We start from the raw sequence: 7,955 nt of genomic DNA on the forward strand, positions 1-7,955 counted from the left end.
AATTGGAAAATCTGATGAGTGATTGAATCTGCGGCTTACAATGATTCGGCTGGTAGACGTTCTAGGTTAGGTCTAGACCCATTTCACTTGTTTTAACAAGACCTGGTAGGTTCAGGACACCTCTTCCCTCTGTGGCCATCCTGGTCTCAGTCACTCCAGGCTAGGCCAGTGTTAGAGGTGACCTCACAGTTGAAGACAGGATGTAAATGACTCCTTCCTAGTATTCAACATTCATTCATTTAACAACGATTAAAAATCAAATATGCTAAGGGTGGTGATATACCTTTACCTAGACCAATGTGGTACTTTCTTGATTGGTTCTTACAGTAAGGTGGTCTGTTCCTAGCTACCCAGAGGCAGCCAGAGCTGAAAGGGCTGTAACCAGTAAGACACTGAACAGTCTTTAAACGTGTGGCACTTGCATAGTTCCCTATAAATTTTGGCAAAACTATGGTACTCTGGTATTTTTTAAAGACATCCAAAATCACACTGTTTAGGGGCTGGGGTCTGTCTCAGTGGTAGATTGCATGCACAAGGCTTTGGGTTCAAATCCCAACGCAGCCAAAAAAGTAAAATCATTTTGTGTATTATCCCCTAAAGATGCATTTTATTATATACTACAGATATTGACATTTTAAATAAAAATTTAATTGGCCTTTTATTTTTACTTTTGTTATTTATTTTGTGGTAGTGGGGTTGGAACTCAGGGGCCTCTGAGCTATACCCCCAGCCCTATTTTTATTCTTTATTTTGAAACAGAGTCTCACTAAGTTGTGGAGGGCCTCACTAAGTAGCTAAGGCTGGCCGCAAACTCTCAATCCTCTTGTCTCAGCCTACCAGGTATTGGGATTACAAGTGTGCACCACCAAACCCGGTTTAATTATCCTTTTAGGTCCCATGAAATCTCAGTACAATAAAGATTTGGTAAATACCGTTTTCCATATTTAAAATTTTATTGAAGCAGGGAGTGGTGTAATCCCAGTACTTGTGAGGCTGAGACAGGAGGATCACAGGTTTGAGGCCAGCCTCAGCGACTTAGGCCCTCTGCAACTTAGTGAGACCGTACTTAAAAATAAAGAATAAAAAATAGGGCTGGGGGTGTGTCTCAGAGGAGAGTTTTCCTGGGTTTAATCCTTAGTACTGCAAAAAAAAAAAAAAAAAAAAACCTTATTGAGCCAGGTGTGGTGGAGCATGCCTGTAATCCCAGTACCTGGGAGGCTGAAACAGAAGAGCAGGTTTGAGGAAAGCTTCAGCAAGTAGTGGGACTCTCATCAACCTAAAGACCCTTTTTCAAAATAAAAATTAAAAAATAGGGCTGGGCATGTAGCTCAGAGGTAGAATGACCCTGGGTTCAATCCCCAGTATCACAAAAATAGAGAGAGAGAGAGAGAGAAAGAAAGAAAGAAAAAAAGAAAGAAGAAAGAAAGGAGAAAGGAAGAAAAAGTACCTTAACAAGCTTTGTAATAGATGAAAATATTTTATCACTCCCTTGCTCCATGAACTTTATTCAATTTCCATGGATGATTTTGGGGGTTTTTAAATTGCTTTATTTTTGCTTAAAAGTCTTATTGCTCATTCTGTTAAATCTTCTTAGCATATTATTTATGTAAATGTTCTTTGTACCATCGACTCTCAGGACGTTCTCTGGGTTGTTTATTTTCTTTTTGTACTTGTATTAGTTAGCGTTTCCACAACTATAATCCAAAAGACTTGATCATGCAACTTAGAGGAAGGAAGATTTATTAGATCACAGTTTTGGAGTTCTACCCATGTGAGGCTGGGGACTGGGAATTTTGGTGCATGGCCACAGGGAGTGGAGGAGAGCACATAGACTGCTCCTCACATCCTGGAGGCCAGGAGCAAGAGCGAGAGAGAGATCCTGTGCTCATGAGGGGAGGAGGACCATATGTAATCCCCAAGGGCACAGCCCAGGGACCCACCTTCTCCAGCCATATTCTACCAGCCTAGGCCACCACTCAGATAAATCCAGGTATTCTACACCTGAGCTACAACCCCGGCCCTATTTTATTTCGAAACAGGGTCTCACTAAGTTGCTGAAACTAACCTTGGACCTGCAATCTTCCTGTCTCAGCTTCCCAAGTACTAAGATTTTAGGTGTGAGCTACCATGCCTGGAAGGCTATAAGAATTCAATGAACAAATGATATCTATTCATCCATCTATCTAATATATCTAATATATATGTATTTTAGAAATGTTAATAAACCCTTAACATAAAGTTACATTTAATTTGAAGTTCATCTTTTAATGAAATGAATATGTATATTATTTATGATGACTTAATTAAATTGTCTAAATATTATTTTGCTTGGTAGACAAAATTTTTATACCCTGCAGTAATACCTTGTATCAAGAACAAGGGTTTATGATTTCACCCTGTGTGTTGGCTAACAGGTTATCTTGCTACAGTCATGGATGCTGTCAGAAGACACAAGGCAGTTACTACAGCAGGTGGAATGTCACCATTTTTCTTGGGTTCCCTGAGCTCTATTTCCCACAAAACCAATGTGGATGGCCCAGAAAACTCCAGTCTTGGGCTTTGTCCTCACATGTGTCTGTTTTCACTTGAGTCTCTTCCTGTAAGGACATTAGTCTTATTGGACCAGGGACACACCCTACTCTAGTATGACCTCATTTTAACTTCATTAGCAACAATACTATTCCCAAATAAAGTCACACTCTGAGGTACATACCTGAGGACTTTAACATATTGTTTTGGGCAGGAGCATCCCAGCAATTGGAAGACTGAAACAGAACAGCAGGTTTGAGGCCAACCTCAGCAACTTAGCAAAATCCTCAGCAACTCAGCAAGACCCTGTTACAAAATAAAAAATAAAAAGGGCTGGGGGTGTAGAATGGAGGTAGAATGCCCTTGGGTTCAATCCCTAGTATCAAAACAGCAACAACAACAACAACAACAACAACAACAACAAAACTGTGTGTGGTGGCACATAATCCCAGTACTTGGGAGGCTGAGATTGGACAATCATAGGTTCAAGGTCAACTTCAGTACTTTAGCAAGAAGACCCTGTTTCAAAAACAAAAAATAAAAAGGTCTGAGAGTGTGTCTTAGAGATAGATTGGCACAGTGTGGTACTAATTCAACCCCCAGTACCACAAAACAAACAAACAAACAAGAGGCATAATTGCCAAATCTTTGGCAAGGCAGGGAGTGGCCCTCTGAAGAGCACATTGGCAGTGGCCAGTAGGGGGAGACATGAAAGCAGCGCATAGCTCCTTGGCTCTGGCTTGCTTTCTGTTCTGGGGCAGCCTGTGCCACTTGGCTTCTTCAAGTGGAAAGCTGAGCAGTGCAGGCATTATTACAAATATGACCATTTTTAGCATTTACAGTGAGCCTTTCATGACTGCTCTTGTAGAGACAGGTATTCAGGCAACTGGTTCAAGAGATGAGTCAGAAACTGTACTGTCATTTCCACTGAATTTTATTCAAGACAACTCTTTCCTCCTCTGGTGACTGTGCAGCGAGCTCCTCCTGACTCAGGACCGTTCACAGATGACTGTAATCTCTCTACTGCTTCGTTCCTGAGGCTTTCTTGGTTTGCTCTGAGACTCATGTTTTCCTCCTCAAGATTTCAGACAAGAGTCTTTCCATGTGTTATGGTTTGGCTCTCAAATGCCCTCCAAAGGCCCATGTGTGAATACTTGCTCGCTAGCTCACGGAGGCACCTCTAGGAGGTGGGGCCTAGTGTGAGGGAGTCGTGTCAGTGGGGTGTACCCCTGAAGGGACTCCTGGGACCCTGCTCCCTCCTCTTTCTCTTCTTGACCTGTAATTGCAACTAAGCAACTTGCTAAGTGGCTTTGCTCCACCACACCCGCCCTGCCCTATGGACCCAATGATGCCGACCAACCACGGACTGAAACCACGAGGCCCAAAGCGTTTCCTCCTTTTAAGTTGTGCCTCAGGTGTTTTGTCACAGCAACAAAAAGCTGACTAGCACGCCTTGCTGAGAGTGTTTAGAAGGACAGAGAGAGGACTTCACGTTTTGTGGGAGAATCATACACAATTGGATTTATTTTGAAAGTATGCATCTCTTCCCAAGTATGCAGGAACACCAACGCAATTTGTTATCATCTCACTAGTTCATTAAATCCCCTAGGGCCAACGAGCCTGATGGGAGAAGCTGTCGAAATGCAAGTATAAACCATGCAGGCTGGTATCTTGCTGAATGTTTCACCTGGATAATCTGTAGGCAATTCAGCACGTTAGCTCCCTCCCCACACTCGCTCCACCTGGGTTTCTGATTTTTTTTCCTTGGTGTAACAGCTGTTCCATTGACCTTCACTTGAAATTTTGGAGTCATTTTTAAAATTTCTATATTACTTAAAATCGCTGGAGCACTGTCACGTCCAGCCTTTTCAAACCTTTTGTTTCCATTTTCATTGTCATCTTCTTTTCTTACTTTGGGATTTTGTTAGTCAAGACTTGTTAGGAGTCTTGTCTCTCATCTCTCACTACTTAGTTTTTCTTTCTAACTATCCTTACATTTACCAACTACTTTTTTTTGGTACTGAAGATTGAATCTAGAAGCATTCTACCTCTGAGTTACATCTCCAACCCCATTTTAGTTTTTATTTGGAAACAGCATCTTGCTAAGTTGCTGAGGCTTGCCTCGAACCTGCGATCCTCCCATCTCAGCCTCTTAGATACTAGGATGGTAAGCCTGTGCCACCACACCTGGATTCTTTATAAATCCTAATCCAATTGTATCTCTACCGCCTTGATTTTTGTCCCTATTTAAAGAATTCCTGGCTGGCTTGGTGACCCATGTTGAGGCTGGCCAAGAAACTGAGCTCTTTCTGTCTCAGCTTCCCAAGCACTTGGGATTAGAGGCCCATGCCACTACATCCAGCTCGTGTGTTATTTTTAAAATTAATGCATTAAATAACAAGATAGAGAATAGATCCTAATAATTAGCATAATGGTTTATTGCCTACATCTAAAATGGAAGGAAATGCTTCTGTTCGAGGTTAGGGGAAATAAAGATATAGTTTTTCTTTATCCAGTTTCAGAGAGCCCAGGTTGAGAACCTTAAATCTAGATAACTCACAGCGATCAGAGTATGTATCAGAATAGCCTGGATGCCAACACAACATTGAGATTCATTTCTGATTTACTAGTCCAGGGGCAGATCCTACAGTCTGCATTTCTAGTAAGTTCTCCAGTATCCTGATTGTAACAAGCCCGAAGGCTCTTTGAAAACCTCATGCCATTTGTACCTACTGAAGACCCAGGAAATGGCCCCCTTCTCTATTTTTCTATTTCTCTAAATTTCACCCTTCTGGAAGAAATTTTTTCTTCTTCAGGAACTGATGTCGGAATGTGTTCATTCCATTCTCATGACTTTCAGCTTTCTACTTTGTATTACGGTCACTGCGGTGCAATATGACTGGCTCCCAACGTGAGCTCTGGCCTTCTGAATCATGCACGGCACTGGGAGTGCCATGGGATTTCCAGCCTCCATGAAGGAGTAAATATCTTCTCTCCTTTACTAGATTGTGAGCTCTCTAAGGTAGGAGATGTCTTATAGTTTGTGAAAGAAAGGAAGGGAAAGTGGAAGGAAAGAAACTTTAAAGGAGAACTCATTAGGGAAATTTATTTAGCAGCGTGAAATTTAATCATGGAAGAGAACACGTAGTTTATTCACTTAATACCCTTCCTCAGTGCTGCACATCAAAATAGACTTTATCCTGGTTAAAAAAAAAACCACTTACATTTAAAAAGTAGGTTACACGGTGGCCCTTCAGCAAAATTTCAGAAAGGTAACCATTGGCTCATGGTAATTACACAGTATATGTAATCTAGGGCACTGGTAAAATCGTTGTATAGGTCACAACCCTTGAGGGTGTGCCTAGATCTACAAAGGCTTTGATGTAGTACTCTAGGGTTATTGTTAAAGATAGGATGAACTCATTGTGGCCTTTACTACAGTACAGTTTATTTATACCTAGTCAGACCTCTTAGTATCAGTAATTTGAAATCAACCTGAAAGCAGATATAGAATTAGGTGCAGAAATCTAATTCCATCCAATAACCCCCCCTTTTTTTTTTTTGGTGGTACTGGGGGTGGAACCCAGAGGCTTTCTACCTCTGGGCTATATTCCCAGACCTATTTTATACTTTGTTTGGAAACAGGGTCTCACTAAGTTGCTGAGAGCCTCACTAAGTAGCTGAGGCTGGCTTCGAACCCGTGTGATCCTCCTGTGTCAGCCTCCCAGCGTGCGCCACCACGCCCAGCTCTACAATAACCATTTAATTCATCCAAATTCTCCCCCCCACCCCCCGTCTTTTGTCTCCTTTTCCTTTCTCCTTTCTCCCTCCCTGTCTTTCTTCTGCTTTCTTAATCCAATGAAGAGGGCAGTGATTATGTAGGTGGGAGGTTGATTTACCGGGGCGTGTATGTTTCCTTCCAAGCGAAAAACTCTGCAACCCTCTAAAACAGACCCACAGCAGGGCATTTTTGCTTGTCACACAGGAACGGTGTTTGTGGCATTGTTACCTCCTGTGCTGTGAATTTCATTTGCTTGGCAGAGACTACAGCTTTGTGAAGTGGCAGCAGGCTCTGAGGTTCCAGGTCAGGCCTTTTGTCTCCACCTTGCTGAGCTCGTCTGAATCGTGGAATCTGTAACTCTGTCATGTTCAGAAAATGAATGGAAAAAGCAAAACAGTAATTATTAACAATGATGGTGATAAATATTTGCATGTAGTGCTGTTTATTTCTAAATGGCTTGGAGAAGACCAAATGCATCTGTTAATTGCAAGATGATGGGTGCAACCCAAGAGACAAGAGACCCCAGAGATCAGTCCATTTAGGGAAAGTTTATTGCAGGCAAGGTTAGCTGCCGGGCTGTCTCTCGCAGGAGAGCAGCCACACTAAGAGGAAGCAAGAAACTTTATATTGGAAAGAGCAAGGGAGGTCCTGGGAACAGCCAGACACAGCTGCTCACGGGTGGTGAGGGCTGGCCTTGGTGGTCAGTGTTGGAGTATTTCCCCTTGTGACTGTTTTCTTAATTTTGGTAACTGCTCCTTAGATTGGGTCGGACTGCCCTGCGTTATTATGGTGCAGCCATGCTTGTGAGATCCACCAGGGCCCCATGTACCCTCTGACCTAACATTAACGTTAGTCGTTCTGTGGGTAGGATTCTTCATTTTGGGTCAGAGATTCCCTTGAATTAATAGCAGCGATTACACCTTTTCCCTCTTTATAGAAGACATAGTCTTAAGCTTTTAACTCACTTTTTATGGATTATATATATGTTCTCTTGGTGCTAGCTATACCTCAATTTTTATTCTCATTTATGCATTTAAAATGAACTGTTTCTGCTACCGTGGCTAGATAGGAAACTCCTATTACTAAAGTATTTCCTGGGAGAGAAAAACTGGGTTTTTCTCTGAAGTCTCAGAACAGATCTGCAAATAAAGCCCTGATCTTCACTAAGGATATCCTTTGTCTACTTTCTCAAAGCAGTGGTCTAACAATGGTAGCTAGCATTTCTCCTCCATGTGTCTAGCAGCAAGTGTTTGGGTAAAGATTGCTACACACACACACACACACACACACACACACACACACACACCTCTCTTTAATCACCTTCTCAATATTCTAGATGAATTTGTGTATGGCTCACTGTGTATACTAGACCATATGATGCAGGTATTGGGTATTATATATCTCTTTTTGTCATGTAAATGGCAGGTACTAGAAAAATGGCAAAATTAAGAATTGTTTGTTGAGTTGAAATCCTATTTATTCCAATCTCAAACCAAACCAAAATCCTTTTATAATTATTCCCAACCCAAACCAAAGGTTATTTTTCATGTATAGATTTTAAACTAAAATCATATTAAATTAACTAGGGAGTAAAGTCTGACAGTGGGTGGTTTAAAGACCTAAGGATAGAGTTTGCGATGAACAT

This window comes from Muscardinus avellanarius, assembly GCF_963383645.1.
Source record: "Muscardinus avellanarius genome assembly, chromosome: 11".
Lineage (NCBI taxonomy): Eukaryota > Metazoa > Chordata > Mammalia > Rodentia > Gliridae > Muscardinus > Muscardinus avellanarius.